General features: G+C 38.9%; 1 long non-coding RNA gene across 1 annotated transcript in view; it reads left to right on the top strand.

Annotated features, from left to right (window-relative positions):
• Positions 1–10,338, top strand: part of LOC123383051 — a 40,982-nt gene extending 30,644 nt beyond the window's left edge. The window contains exons 2-3 of the long non-coding RNA XR_006592310.1: positions 1,917–2,052; positions 10,099–10,338. This is a non-coding gene — a long non-coding RNA (uncharacterized LOC123383051). The remainder of the gene's footprint in view (positions 1–1,916; positions 2,053–10,098) is intronic.
• The last annotated feature ends 6,205 nt before the right edge of the window (positions 10,339–16,543 follow it).

Here is a 16,543-nt window from a genome sequence, read left to right as displayed (position 1 = left end):
ATTGACACTCTAGTAGAGGAAATAGGAAAAAAAAATTACAAGATAAGTGAAAATCAAAATGATTGCAAGTATTATGAAGGAATGATACCAGGTCCTATGTGGAATTAATCAGAGGATTTGACTAAAATCAGGGATCCAGGGAAGGATTCTCTGGAGATATAGAAGCAAAGGTCATACAGAAGCAGATTCTTTGAGGACAGGAAGGAAGAACATTCCCATCAGAGAATAGGATGTGCAAGGCCCTACGGAAAGAAGGTCCATGGGTCCCTCAGTGAATTAAAATAATCCAATAAGGGGCACTTGGGTGGCTCAGTCGGTTGAGCATCTGACTTTGGCTCAGGTCAGGATCTCATGGTTTGTGGGTTCAAGTCCCACATTAGGCTTGCTGCTGTCAGCACAGAGCCTTCTTTGGATCCTCTGTCCCTCTCTGTCTGCCCCTTCCCCATGCTCTCTCTCTTTCTCTCAAAATAAACAAGCATATATCTTCAAATTCATCTCTTGAAAACTAGTGTAATCTGTAGTTAATAGTTTCTATTTCTTCTCCTTCTCCTCCTTCTTCTCCTTTTTGTATCCTCCACTACCCCTTCTCATTCTTCTTTAGCTTGCTTATGCACCCTGATTTTACCCACAATCTACAAATCAAACACATCCGGTAACGTCTATTTTTTACTTTTTTTGGTGGTGGTGGTGGGGGGGGGGTGGGAACAACCCACTTCCAGTGTCCTGCTCCATTTTATGCTGGTTGTGCTTTTGTGTTCCTGTAGTCTGGCACGAGAAAAGCATCACCAACACAGATGCTCCAGAATAAGAAGACTTAACCTAACCCAAACCCAGCCAACACTGCAAACACACAGAGACAAAGCATAACAGAGAGAGAGTGGGGGGAGGGGAGAGAGAGAGAAGAGAAAAGAAAAAAAAAGACAAGGTGGATGAAATTTCCACAAATTCTGGAAAGATGGACAGAGTCTTTTGATGAGGAGCCATCTATTTCATTGCTTTATGGAGGGTAATTACATTACACGGATTTTTTTTTTACCTCTATTAAAAGAGAGTGTGTGCATGTATGTGTGCACGTGTGTGCGTGCGTGCATGCACACTGGTTACCCAAAGAAGTGTAGTGGAAAACTTCATTTTATTTCATTTTTGTTACACTTAGAAGAGCATAATTCAATAAATAATTGTTGCCTCTTTAAAATAAAACCCACAGAGAATTAGGAGTTGCCTCATTACACATGTTACTTCTTTTCCAATGAAACCGTATTTCATAATGTTTTTCTACATTTCTCTGAGAAGCTAGATGTCTGTACAAAGTCATGGCAATGTTAAAGTGCATATTACATATGATGTAACAAATGAGGCAATTAATTTGGATTTGTTTCCACAGAATAAGCTATTGGATATTTCTGTACTCTTTATGGCAGATTAGTTTTGATCATGGTAGATTATTATATTCTTTCTGAGTCATGAAAACCTATTACCGACGTGTACCAAACTGTGTTTTGAAGCATTGTCATTATGTTTAAAACATATAATTTGTAGATAAAAGTAAAAGCATGAAGCTTGTCAAATATTCTTTTATTTCATATCTCAAAAGAGTAAGAAAATTCCTCACTTCAATGTTGAATTACCCTAAGTAGAGAAATCAGTGGAAAAAAAATGATTTAAAAAAAAAGGAGGTTTTAGCTCAATATTTGCAAGGAAACCGTGGTAACGTACGAGTGCTTTTCATCTCTGATTATTCTCTCCTTACAGACCATACAGGAAGAATCTGCTTCCCAGGTCCCTTTGCAACTAGGCAGAGTCATGTGGCTAGTTCTAGCCAGTGAGATGCAAGTCAAATCCACGCATCTGATTTCGGGCTGAGACTTTTTAAGAGCAAGTATGTCACGTCCATAATCTCTCTTCCTCTTTGAGAGCGACCATGGAGGCAGTTTACTGAAATGGTAGTACTCAGCAAATAAGCATGCACTTATGGAGACAACACGGAGCATGGAGCATGGTGACTATATGGAGAAAAGCAAAGACATCTGACTGACATCAGACTTTGTGCATGTGAGAAGTATATTTTATTGTTTAAGACTCTTTCACTATAACTGGTTACTAAAACAGGCATGTCTTGATATACAAAATCTGTGTATAAACTTAACTTTATTAACGTGTGCCTGGGTGGCTCAGTCGGTTAAGCATCCAACTGTGGCTCAGGTCATGACCTCGCGGTTTGTGGGTTGGAGCCTTGCATTGGGCTCCGTGTGGACAGCTCGGAGCCTGGAGCCTGCTTCAGATTCTGTGACTGCCCTCTCTCCCTGCCCCTCCCCCAATTGCCCTTGGTCTCTTTCTCTCTCAAAAATAAACACTGAAAAAATTAAAAATATTAACTTTATTAAGTGAAAATGTACTTTATTAGGACAGAGATACTCACTATTTAAAGGTACCCCAAAGTAAATGTTCCTTTAATTAAATAGTTTTTTAAGTATAAACAAACACCGCTTAATTTACATGATTTTTTAACTGATTAATTAGATCATAAAGTTATATGATTAAAAAAAAAATTAAGAGAGGGGCACCTGGGTGGCTCAGTCAATTAAACATCTGACTCTTGACTTCAGCTAAGGTCATGATCTTATGGTTTGTGAGTTAGAGCCACCATCAGGCTCTGCATTGACAGCGTGGAGCCTATTTGGGATTCTGTCTCCCTCTCTCAGACCCTCCCCCACTTGCTCTCTAGCTCTCTCTCAAAAGGAATAAAAATTAACTTCAAAAAAACTTAAGAGGTTATGAGTGTGAATTTTAGTTTTTATTATTCAATAAAGATGGTGTGCAAGGCAAATAACTTACATGTAGTCAGATATAAGCCTTTAAATTAGGTCACACATGTGAGAGCAATTTCTAAGCCGAAAAGCATTATAAAATACAGAGAAACACAAGCATCATTGTCATTACCATTAAAATCTTGCTTTCTTAAGAGTCTCAGGGCTGGCCATGCACTTAGGAGGGAGTCTACATATATTACTCTGTGAGATGATATAATACGCTTATAATTCAGTCAATCAACTGAAGTCGTTTGTACTACCTGATACTGAGCAACCTATTTAACTGATTTGCATGTTAATTAACGGTTCATTACCTTGACTGATACAGTAAGTTGTTTTGATTTCATGTAGACAGTCTTAGACAGTTACAATTAATTATCTAAGAAGCTCATGCTCCAAACGTGGAGTTAGGGACTCCAAAGGTACGAGAGAGACTGGCAGTGACTCTGCCCTGAGGTGTGGGTTGTGTGTGTGTGCTCACGCGCATTCATGTGCACGCATGTGTGTTCACAGTCTTTCATACAGCATTTTTTGAACATCCTGATATTATTCTAAAGTGGCTACTGTGACAGCAACTTTAAGACTTTAAGCAATTTACCAAATTTTGCATAAGTAAAATGAGCTAAATCTAGGGCATTGATTCTGACCCTCTGAGTTCAAGGCCAGGACACCATCCATCAGACCATCGCTTCCTTTAGAGAAAAAGAACCAGAAAAGCTCAATATTGTAAGCCATTTTTTTAAAGTTACATTTTGTTCTCTGGCTTATCTGGAATTATCGTGCTGAGTGTTGTGAGAAACCTAAATTTATATTCTCTATACTGCAATCCAATAGTTTCAATCCTATTTATGTAAAAACGTATTTTACTTTCCTATTTTTCTAAATTTCTATCCTCATTTTCAAGCAGATGGAAAGGAAAATTAATTATGATCATTCACTAATAAACGTTACTATAATGGGATGTTAACAGGAGGATCAGAGCTCCTTGTATTTCTTCCCTGTCTATTCCTGTCTTCTTACTGTTATCCTTGTCCCGAAATGCTTGCTGTTGAAGAACTGTGTTTATCTCCACAATCCACTTTTAAAATTTGTAATAAATTCCTCAAATCTTAAAGAAGCAGCCTAGAAACATGGATTTTAGACGTGAGACATTGATTTGAATGTAACCATTAAATACATGAGTGAACTTGGGCATGTTTCTTAATAAGGCTGATCTCAGTTTCCTCAATTCTGGCCACCACGCTGTCCCATCAAGTAACCCAGGAAAACACCCTGTTACTATCTTTTATCTGGATCTCAGTTCAAAGTCATTGTCCACTGCCACTCTGGAGAAACCTCAACAGAAGCACTGAATTATCTAAGCTCCATTTAAAATACTAACAACATCCTTAATTTTAGAAAAGTGCCCAAGCCACATGTTATTTTCTAATTCATTAATTCCTGGTCACACTGAACATTGAAATGTAAAATGAAGTCTTCCCTGATTGTACTCTCTCCTTTGCTGTGATGAAATAGGCTTCTTTAAATTTCTGGAGTATTATCTACCAACTTCATTCTTTACCCTGGCCTTCCTCAGTTTCTCAGATCTGAGTGTTAAGAAACCTCCATCCTGCGGCCATTAGTCTTGAGGTGAGGAATGTATGGAATATTCCGGATCTGCCACGTAGATGGGCTTAGAATTAAGTCAACTTGCCCATACTCCAAAATCTCTTTGTTGTCAAAAACATGTGGGATTCAAGGATAGGCCTTGGTACCAATGTCGCCTCCACATCTCCCCTCTTCATTTTATTAGCTGTTGTACTAGTAATGCAGTTAGCTGTATTAGTTAGCTTCATTGTATTTGTATTAGTAAGTCATCCCTAAATGTAGTGGCTTAACTCAACTGTTTTTTAGCTTCTAATTCTGTAGATCAACAACTGGGGTTGGATTAACTGAATGGTGATCTTCTGCGCTCATCTGGCGTCACCCATCTATCTGCCTTCACCTGGCAGTATTGGCCTCATTTACATTTACAGTCTTGCTGCTTCCTGGCTGTGAGCTGGCATAACATTGAATGGATACCTCAATTCTCTTCCTTTCATTCTCCAGCAGGCCAGCTTCTAGGTGATTTTAGGGCTCCAAATACAGCAAGATAGCACGATCCAATGCACACAAAAATTTTAAAGGCTCTCTTCATGTCACAATCCCAATAGAGTGAGCCACACAGCCGGCTCAGATTCAAGATGTGGATACACACGCTCTACCTCCTGACGGAAGAATCTGCAATGTCATAATGTAAGAATGTAGATGTAGGGATAGAGTTTATTCCTCTTTTCACATTCTTCCACAGCCAGTCCTCTGGTCACACGGGTCCTCAATGTTAATATTATCCCCATTTGCAAAATATACTCATTTCTATCTAAGACCCTTACAAGACTCATCCAGTCAAGGCACTAGGTTCAAAAGTCCATAATCCGGTTTTGTAACTTTCTGCATATCCAAACGCAGTTTCTTAGGTAGGCATATAGAAGGTGATGTTACAGCCTAAATGCTTGATGATCACCCTCTGTCGAGTGAAGAAGAATGTACCAAGTCTACTTTATTACAGGCTAAAGGTTGTGCCTTATCCACCATTACAGAGTCGTTCACGCAGAATCATTTTAGTCAGACCAATTGCCTGCCAAGTAGGATGACTGAGACTGACTGATCTGAGCAGAAATTATGGTCTATAATGTTTTTTTTCTGCTTCATGTGCAGAAACAGCCTCCAGCTGGATCTGGTTGAGCCAGACTAAATTGCATTTGATTCATTGACTTTGCTGCAATTGGTCTGTATAACAGTATGGCAGGGACCCAGCAGTGCAATCCTTTTATTCACATGGCATTAAAATGGTATGTAGTAAGTTAGATGGACTGAGTCTTTTGGTATCATTTTTTATTTGCTCAAGTAAAAATTATAGGATTTTGAAATCTTAGAAATACTGTTTTGTGTACATGCATGCATGCACATGCACAAGTGATTTTAACACTTTCTACACATGTTGAATCATAGCATCATCTTTAGAGAATGTTTTCTCTAAAGATTGTTTTGCTCATTAGTTTATAACAGTAATAAATTAAATGGTATTATTATTACATGCCATATATTATACTACATGGTTTCAAATCATCAGTTCTTTCAATCTCATAGAAAATCACGTCAAAGTCAGTACTGTTATCATCATCCTCATTAACAGCTGATAGCACGGGATTTGGGGAGCTTAAGTAACCTACCCAATGTCATAGAACTACTAAGTAGTAGCTGAGGTTTGGGCTGAAGCAGTTGAAACCCAGGATTAGTACTGCTGCCCATCCCACCTCACTGGCTCCTCCCTCCCTCCTAAGCCACCTTTTCCTTCTTAATTCAACTGGCATTTCTTGAATATCTATCTTTTCTTTAAACTTAAATTCAAAGAAGCATACATTTCAAGGCTCTTGAGAAATTTACAGACAAGTAAGAAAAATAATTACGTGAATCACATGTAACAAATGTTATCAAAACATGGTGAATCCTCTAATAGATTAGAATAGTAAGGTGTTAGAGGATTAGAACAATAAATATCCGTGAGGTTATGTTTAATGTTAGTTCTGTTCGCCACTTTAATCTTAGACTGAGAACACTACTTTGAACCTGTCAAGCATTCAAAACATACTTGTTGATTGAATCACCGGAAGCAGTCTCGTGTGAAAAGTACTTGACTGAATTACTGAAAACAGCCTCACAGACTTGACCCATGCCTGTAGTAAATTCTCAAAAGTGTCAAGTACTTAACTTAATTATGAAACACTTTACTATGGATTTTACCATGTGCCAAGTACTCTTCTAAGCATTTTGCTAATGTAAACATAAATAATCCTCATAGCGATTATTAGTCCCATTTTCCAGATGAGAGCAAGGATCCGCAGAAGACTGAGCACTTTGCTGCAGCTAAAATGAGGCAGAGCCAGAGCTCAAACACCTGCAGTCTGGCTCCAAGGATCCATGTTCCCAAGTACTACCCTGCACTGCCTTCTTACGGGTGCTGGGGTTTCGAGGCCACCTTCTGTAGCTGCTTGACATTCAAAACCACATTTCTCTTCTTTTTTCTTTTCGTCTTGATGTATATAAAGAATTTTCAACTCCATTTCATTAAAGATAGAAAATTGGAATTCATGCCATTTGGAAAATTATTTATATAAATAAGAGAGTAGGTTTTATTCAGGTTTTGACAGACTTCTGTCAAGTTGTGTGTATCTACAAGCACCCAGGACTCGTGTGTGCTCAAAATTTGCATTTTTTTTTATTCCTACTTGGCTAACACTTATCTACCTTTGTAATTTTTTTTAGCTTATCCATTTATATTTTCATCCATAACTTCATACACATCAGAACAGTGTCAGGCTTTAGGCACAGGAAATGTAGTGGTCCTGGGGCACCTGGGTGGCTCAGTCGGTTAAGGGGTCACTTTGTGTCAGGTCATGATCTCACCGGTTCATGAGTTCGAGCCCTGTGTCAGGCTCTTTGCTGCCAGTTCGGAGCTTGAAGGCTGCTGCAGATTCTATGTCTCCCTCTCTCTGCCCCTCCCTTGCAATCTGTCTCTCTCGATCTCAAAAATAAATAAACATTAAAAAAAAGTTAAAAAAAAAAAAAGAAATATAGTGGTCCACAGCTTGTAGCTTACTGTCCTAGCATTGAATCAAGCGCCTCATGACTGCATACCTACTAGTTCTTAACAAAACAGTTGGGAGTCAGGGAGAACTGTGTTTAAATGTAAGCTATTCGAATTTTAAGTATGCAAACTTGGGCAAGTTATTTAACCTGTAGATGTCAGTTTTTTATCCACACAACAAGAAACAAAAATAACCACTGTATAAAGTTTCATGAGAAAATGTATACTATACCTGGCTAAGTAAATGGTGGCTATTAAAATGGTTCTAATCATGGAGACTTATCCTTCTTCTGGACTCACATTTCTGCATGCCATGTTTTAGTGAATCATCCCTAGCTTTGCTCCTAAGAAGAGATTCCAACCTCCCTCTGTCTTGGGCTTTCTAATAGGACTTTCTGGAGCAAGCTTCTCATTTCTTGGCCACTTCAGCCCTCATGATAAAAATGCTATGCCACTAGCCCATCTCATTGATGCCCACCAAAAGAGGTAAAATATTCTCAGCTTGAGTTTCATAGATTTTTGTATTCTAATACCCTCATCTACCTCAAAACATTTTTTTTTCTCTTTCTGACATATTCCTTTTCCCTAGTATGGAAAAACACATGGCTATTTACCTTAAAATACATAGTATTTGTTTTCTATCATCTAGGGATCTTCCATCTTGACCTTTGCAAATATTTCTTTCAAATTCTGACTTAAAATCAGCCTCTTATTATTAGGTTTTCTTCAACATTTCCTGCTCATTTTTATTGATTTTGTGTTCAATGAGATTTGATTTAAAAAAAAAATCTGGAATGATACAGAATATGGATTCATTATTTTCTATTGATCTTACACTATTATGGAGCTGGTTAAACATTTTATACATAGCTTTTGGTTCGTCATCTTGTCTTGAGAATAAAGTCAACAGAGTAGAGAGTGAAGAAGGAAAAACAGACATGAAGTGGTGGAAGAAAGGACAATAGGGCCCAAAAGGGCAAGCATGAGCCCACATAGGTCTCTTACTATCACCAAGCCTGTAACTTGGTTGATGGAGTGACCTGAAGAAGAGCTGCCCCCCTTCATCACAGATGTAATATGCACCTGGGCAGGGTTTAGAGAAGCATAAAGAGATCCAGTGGGAGCTAGAGAAGCTATGGGCCTGGCTGCTACTCTTCACCAACATGATGAACCAGATCAGTGGCAATGAGCATGAGTGGCAACAGAGCCTAGTGTCAGCATTGACCTTCTGAGCATATCTTCACTCTCTGTGTCATTCAGAGAGATCTATCTCATATTTCTCCCCCAGACATCTTTTTCACCAATTGTGTTTCTTCCAAGTCCTTGATCATCCAACCAAGTCATTAGCTACTGCCTATGAATTAGTGTAGATCTATACTTCTGGTCATCTCTCCTGTTAGGCATAAGGAACAGCTAAGTACATTGCTTGAAGTTCTGACCACTGGGTGGATTTTCCTTTACCACTATTCATCTGGGATGTCCCAGAGAGGGGCTGCAGTGTTGTAGCCATATACCTTCAAGTAGTGCAAAGTCATCTGTAAATCAGGACCATTTTTTCTTCCTCAAGAAACCGTCCATGAGGTGCAGGCTGAGAAGGAGGAAGTAATGTAATAGGAAAATGGGCCATGGAAATTTGGGCCATTTGCTTATGCAATTTACCGTGTCTTCAGAAACTAATCGAGCTCAATCTCACATGTACTATTTCTGTTTGATGATGAATGCTACTGTCTCTCTCAAGGGTATGAATCAATGAATTCATTCATTCAGACAACACTCAGATGCACAGTTTAAGCCGTATAGTAATATGGTGGCGTATGGTTAGGTGTTTGTTTCCCACCAAAGCTCTGTAGCAAGCCAGAAGAGTTTTTCGAAAGAATAATTATTTGAAAAACAAGGTGTAATTTTGCCTCAAAATCCTAAATATCTGCTCTGTGAATCACTTCTAAGAACTGCCAGAAGTTCCACACAGCCTTCCTGTCTGATAAAGAGACTCCAAGCCCTGTTGTATCTTATAGATCACATAGGCCAAATGATAGGACAACTTGCTTGGCATTCTGCATGGGATGCAAGGACCTTGCAACAAGGTCCTTGCAACAAAGTCTCTTATTCTGGACCTCCATCAAAACTAAAAGTTTTTTGAGTTACTAGGTAAATGGGTGAGAGTAACCTATCCAAATGAGGCATCTTTTGCATTCAATATCAAAGATATACAATTAGTACTTTTTCTTTAGTGGTAGGAGGGGTCAGATGCAGCAATTTGTTCTTCATTTTGGAAGGGATATTTTGACATGCCATGGGCCATTGTTTGGATTCTTAGAAATTTCATTAGGTGGCCATCCTCTGAATTTTTGTGGAGTTTGTTTCCTACACACTGGAACAGATGTTTCTAAATAATGCCTAGAGTAGTTACTACTATCTTCACATCCTTACCAGTCACCTAAATATTATAAATAAAATGAACTATCATGATATCCCACTGAATGAAGAAATAATCAAGGTCCCTGCAGGTTAGATTATGACATAAAGGTGGAGAATTAATATAACCCTCACGTAAGATAATGGGGATGTACTGTTGCTTCAGAGAGCCAAAAATAAACTGCTTCTTTTTGTGTCTACTAACAGGTATGGAGCAAAAAGAATTTGCCAGATCAATGGCCCTATACCATATGCCAGGGGATATGTCGATCTGCTCTAGTAACAAAACCACATTTGAAGGAGCAACTGCAATTGGAGTCACCATCTGGTTAAGTTTGTAGAAACCCACTGTCATTCTCCAAGATCCATCTGTCTTCCACAGAGGCCAAAGAGGCAAGTTAAATGGGATGTGACAGGAATCACTATCCCTGCATCTTTCAAGTCTTTAATGGCTGTACTAATGTCTAAAATTCCTCTAGGAATGCAATATTGTTTCTGGTTTACTATCTAGGCAGTTCTAGTGGCTTCCACTTGGCTTTCCCTAACATAATAGCTTGCGCTCTGTAGGTTAGGAAACCAAAGTGGGAATTCTTACTAGTTCTGAGCATGTCAATTACAGTCATGCATTCTGGAATCTGGGAGATTACCCACAGGGTGAGTTTGGAGACTCGCTGGTTCACTGTGAGATAGACTGAAACTCAATTTATTTCAGACCTCCATTAACCTCTACTATAACTGGTGCACCACAGTGAAATTTTTGGTCTTCAGGAGTTGGTTTAAGTTTAGAGCCAATGTCTAGTAATCCCTCTGATTATTTCCTCTTCTGCAATGCACAATCACCCTGGTAAAAGGCTGAACACCTCTTTAAAAGAAGGCTAGAAGATTTACATTATATACTTTCATCATGGAATAAGGTTTTTCCTAAGGGTAACATTTCAGGGGCTTTGGGTCTGTGAACCAGTTCACGTCTGAGAACTTGTTGAGGGGCATGATTCCTCAATTATAATAATTTAAGTCAGGCGTCTGTTCACTAGGCCTAGTTTTTTGGTGTATACAAATCAAGCAAGACTGTGGTATGCTACAGATCTATTTCAGCTCTAGAGACATCTTGTCAACTGGCCAATTAGACCATTTTGACTCTTGATTTTGACTCAGTTGCCTTTAAACTGTGCAATTTTGTGATTTGGTGAAACAGTTTACATACAGCTTTTACTTCTGTTTCTGATTTGGGGCCTGAAGATAGTAGGAAAGGCAGTAAAATAATAAACCACAGACATAAAGTGGGGTGGCAAGGACAAACTGAAAGCCATAAGGATAGGCTGTCACATACATCCATTTCTCACCACCTCCAACCAAGTTTCTAACTTCAATGATGCCAGTAACCAGCCAGAGAAGCTGGTGCCCAGGATTCAGAGAGCGTAAGGACATCTGGCAGAAGTTTGAGGGTCTGCTTTCATAGCTGCTGCCCCAGTTGCTGTAAACACTAACCACGGATTTACTGACACCGAAGGAGATTCAACAGAGCTAAAGCAGCTGTAGGACTAGCTGCTGTCGCACAATAGAATGAGCCAGCAGATCAGGGACCAATGTATGTGAGCTACAACAGCATTTATTGCCCTGCACTGAATGTGAAAAAAATATGGCTTCTGACTCACTCTGCCTTCCAAATGTCATGCAAAATGTTCCTTATCATCCATGCTAATAAAGAAATATGCAAGTGTCAGAGAAAAACTGTACCAGACAATGTTGAACAGGCAAGGAAGACTTTGTGGAAGGCTATTACAATGGGAGAGACATATCAGAAGTCTGAGCTCATCTCTAGTGAAGCAAATGGCAGGAATTCTTAAGACCTGGTTTGGGAGGATCTCAGGGCATCCGTGTTTACTAATTGGCTGTACCAAAAGGAAAACTAAACTTTCTCTTATCTTCATAATAGGAGGTTTTTCTTCTTACAACTTGGAGCAAGACGCCCACTGAAGTTAGGCTCCTCCCCTCCCACAAAGTCTGGGGCTGCATGCGATCTCCTTCCCTGATGATTACTCTTTAAAAGGAGAGCTCCCTGGTCCTTGAGAAAGATAGTTTTAGGTTGCAAAAGTGGCAAGAAGCTTTTCAAAACATTTTCATCTCAAAAAGGCAGAGAAAGAATTTACAATTACAAGTTTTCTAAAATAAATATTCTAAGACAAGAGAGGTCAGGAGCCTAGCATCAGGAAAATGTCTGGTTATGGTGTAATAAAGCTGGGGGGGGGCAGAATATTAAGGCTATCTTGGTCTCCAGGAAGGGAATGCTAGGAAATGTAGTTTTAGCTTGGCTAAGTTGATACCATACAAATCCAGCAGTTCTCTTTTCTGAACTCCTACTGTTCCAATGTCTCATTTAGTACTTATTTGTTCTGTTAAGAACACTATGCAAGAGTGGGAAGTAAGACAAAAGAATGCATGGCCTTTAAGTGTCCTATTGAAGCATTGTAATAAGACTATCTAGGGATGATTTAATTGTCGCTGTTGTAGCTGACAAACTGCCACAAACCCATGTAAAGGAATGAGGGTGGCTGTGTTCTAGTAAACTTTATTTACAAAAACGGGTAATAGGTTGGATTTAGCCCATTGGCTATAGTTTGCTAACTCCTACTCTAGATGAATGTGGTTTTGCTTGATTTATTGTTTACCGTGGATAATAACCTAGATTCTGTAAAATGAAATACTGTTTTATGGATTTATATGTTATAAATGATGTTTCTTCAAAGGAGATGTAACAGTTTTCTAACCAGTAGAGAAGATAACCCCAAATGTTACAATTTTATTTCACCATAGGACATTAACTACTTGTTTTCTACACTGCAATCTTATTTCAAGGTTCTGTGTTTCCTTAACTATAAATACTTCCATCACTCTATACTCTTTTGAGCCAGCTTCACTAATCTTCCATTTCCTTCATTATTGCCTTAAATAAACCTCTGATACATGTTAGCTGTGTATTTGCAATAGACTCATATCTTTAACTTTTGAAAACTATGCTTTCATAGTTCTCTGTTTTCTGCCTTGGGCATCCTAAGCCTTTCTCTGAAGAGCAGAAGCTGCCCTGATAAACTCAAAGAAAAAGAAGAAACAGTGGATCTAAACCTGTTCCATAATTCGCCCCCAAGATTAGTTAGCCCTCTTCTATTAAGGAAGAGAGACTTAGGGTGTGAGCATGGTCAAGAATGTCGCTCTAGCTTTGTAGTTCTCCCAGTGTGCTGCCCAGAGCAGCAGCGGCAGCAGCTGATAGTTATTAAATGGTCAACTCATAGGTCCCCTCAGACTTAAATCAGAAACTCTAGAGGTGGGATCCAGCAATCTGCTATTTGAGGAGCCTTCTGGGTGATTTTAATGCAAGCTAAAGTTTGAAAATTTCTGCTCGGAAGATATCCATTGGGGAAATGGAGTACCTCCTTCTCAAGTAGGCATCTGATAGAAAGCTCATTCACTGTCTATAGTCTGTACTTCCACTGGTAAGGACCCATCTTTAGACTTCACACTGCCGCTGAAGGGAGATTTTCAAGTTTGTCTTATAAGGGTGACTTGCTTATTCTTGATAACTTACTATTTAATTGGCAAGGTAAATTCCACTTTACATCAGGATTTATTTTTTAAGTGAAGGATAAAAATTAATTTGGGAAAGTGGTGTGGTCAGACCAGGCACTCTTCTCCTTGCCCTCTGCTGGGGAGGATAATTTATCATTGTTTTCCTAAAGACAAAGATTTAAAATGCATTTCCATATCATCTCTGATTTCTCTTCCATCCATAATTGATTTCTACTCAGGCGGATGACCTGAAGTAAGAAAAGTATAGTGAAAGAATCATGAAACAGTGTCAGAATGGGATACAGAGATTGTCCTGACCAAAGCATTTCATTCACGTACGTCAAAAGCTATGGTGGGCTTTCTGGAATTGTCTGCTTCATAATCACCCACTGGGTATGTCTCAAAACAAGCTGAAGAGTGAGTGAACAAGTGAGACAAGCAATAATAATGTAGACAGCCTTATGGGGTCTTTTTTTTCTTTTAAATACAGGTCACTAGTTGGGTGAAGCCTTTCCTACAATCACAATTAATCTAAATAGAGACTACTAGATTGCCATGGGAAGTACTCATTGTAATGAGACATTTTTCATGCTGGACGACTAGGTTTTGAATGCTGATCCAGGCTACTGGGAAAACCAGTTTTAGTTGCATTGACCTATTCTGACACATGAAGGGCAGGGGAGCTGCATTTGCTGCCCAGCTTGTTATTGTAACACCACTGGGTATTCAGGCGGTGACTGCCTGTCACAGAAGTGCACTGTCATCTTGAGCTTAGAGCTCAGATTTACACCAGCACAGGAAAAGTTTCCTCATGAGATCATTTCTTTTCATCAACAGGACTTCTATTTTCATTAAGCATCAAAAACATACGCTGTCTGAAAGCAGGAGGCCCCACGGAATAAATATTGTAAGAACACAAGCCTCTTTTTCAGTAATCATGGTCTGTCTACAAGAGTTTGCTTTAGTTGGGGAATTATCTCTAAGGTAATTTTGGATTCATTATGGCCTCCAGAATATCCCTGTGTTGTACAAAACTTTGTCTGTCATTCAGCAGGACACATCAGACCATGGAAGATGGTAGCTCTTGACTGGTCCTTAGGCCAATTGTCATAAGAGTGAGTGATGCCTAAGAGAGTCTGACATGATCACAGGAGGCTGTTGTGGCCTCTCTTCTTTCTGCCTCCAGCGTCAGAGTTCACAAAGGCTGATTTTGTTAGTACATATGAGGCAGTGCAAGCTTTAGATGCTTCAGTCTAAATAAAATGAAAAATTATGATAGCTTATTTATTAATTTGTAAGAAAATTTACCTAAACATATCACAGTTTCAAGGTATTTATACTCACTGGTTGGTTATTACTAGGTTGGCATTACTATTAAGTGTTATTTTTAATATAGATGATTGTAATTTTCAAAACAACAGGAGGGTGACTTACTGAATGTTGAACATATTCCAGAGACTATTCTTACAAATGCAATGTTTTGAAAATTATTAATGTAAATATTACTTTGATATTTCTGAGCACCTGACCCTTATTTGAGTGTGTCTGTGGATTCAGAGTAGAGATTATAATTTGTTATCCAGAAGGAATGCTACAAGAAAGAGAGGGTCTAACATACAAAAATATGATCTGCAGGAAGATAATAATAGTCTTAAAAGCTGTGAAAGTATTGAAAAAAGAATCTTTAGATTTCTTTACCTTACAGTTTAGCAACTCAATAGCCAAAATTGGCAGGCTTGACCTAAGGCTTTAACTGAAAAAAGAGGAAGAGTATAATGGTGATAGAAGGAGGAGAACAAAAGGCTATATATACTTGCACTAGATTAGTGAAGATCATAGCAAGGGCAGAAAGAATCTTGGGCCTCTTCATCGTGAAAAGCTTTGGAAAGAGATCAGATTTGGGGCTTTCCTTTGACCAACGTGGAAAGCCAGTCACACCAATCCTGAGTCACATAGCAGGGGACTCTGAGGTTAGCCTTCCTAATTCATTCCTTGGGTCTTTTGGGTCATGTAAACTAGACCCAGAAGGAACTGGACATCTGGCTGGGGAAAAGGGGAGTCTCATGAGGTGATTCTCAAGCATGACTGCAGAGTGAACCACCAGAATCAGGCTGAAGAGGAGGCACAATCAGGGAGGAAGGAGGTTTGAATCTAGTTCCTCTGGACTCTTAGCCTATGCTCCAATGGTGAGATGTTCTTAAGAGAAATTACCTTTATGTTGGGATAGCCAGTGAGCAGTTCTCACCTGCATGCCTACTGCCAAATAAGAATGGAAAAATGCCTTCTGATGTTCAACCTTCTTTCCCTTCAAAGTACTGAGAAGTATTCCCTTTCTCCTATTTTCATGAATAACAACATTTTTCTGATTGCAATTGTTTTTATAACATCTCTTCATTTTGGTATAATTTCAAGTGTTTTAACTGCATTCGTACAGATTTGCCATTTACTATATTTAAGGCCTGCTGCTTCCGGAAGATATACAGGAAGAGACCTTTTCCCCCTCATTTGTGAAATGATTCAGAATCATGCAGTAGAATGAGTAAGTTCTGGGAAGACTTCCATGCTCAACAAAAATGTTCTAATCTCATTCAGGGCATGTGATGTCTTGCTGGCCACAATCACAGAGGATAGGTAGCCCTCCTCTGTCTTGGTCATCTAGTTTGCTTCCTGACCTTGCTCTTTCTCATCTTTTGTCTTGAATTCTAGGCTTCATATTCACGTGAGGTCTGAAGCTCTGTATCCACTGGTTGGATACATGACATAAGTATTTATTAATACATCATTCTTGAAAAGTTGTTTTCAATTATTTGTATTATTCTCTTAAACATCCTAGTAAGGAAAAAAAAATATTTTCTTCTTTTCCATTGTACTGAAGGGGAATTTGGAGGGTTAAATGCTGTTCCTCAGGAAAGCTGGAGTTATACCAACAGTAGAAGTACCCAAGACCTTTAAAATCATTTATTTGCCTTACTTGACACTCCCCTTAAAATTTTATCACTTGAACCATTATGAATAAAACATGAAGTTTGCACTCACGCCATTTACATATCTCCTTGCTCTGAGGAAAATACAGTCCCCTAGATTTCTC

This window comes from Felis catus, chromosome F2 (genome assembly GCF_018350175.1).
Source record: "Felis catus isolate Fca126 chromosome F2, F.catus_Fca126_mat1.0, whole genome shotgun sequence".
In the NCBI taxonomy this organism is placed as follows: Eukaryota; Metazoa; Chordata; class Mammalia; order Carnivora; family Felidae; genus Felis; species Felis catus.
Note: the sequence above shows the minus strand (reverse complement) of the source record. Positions and strands in the feature narration are given on the sequence as shown.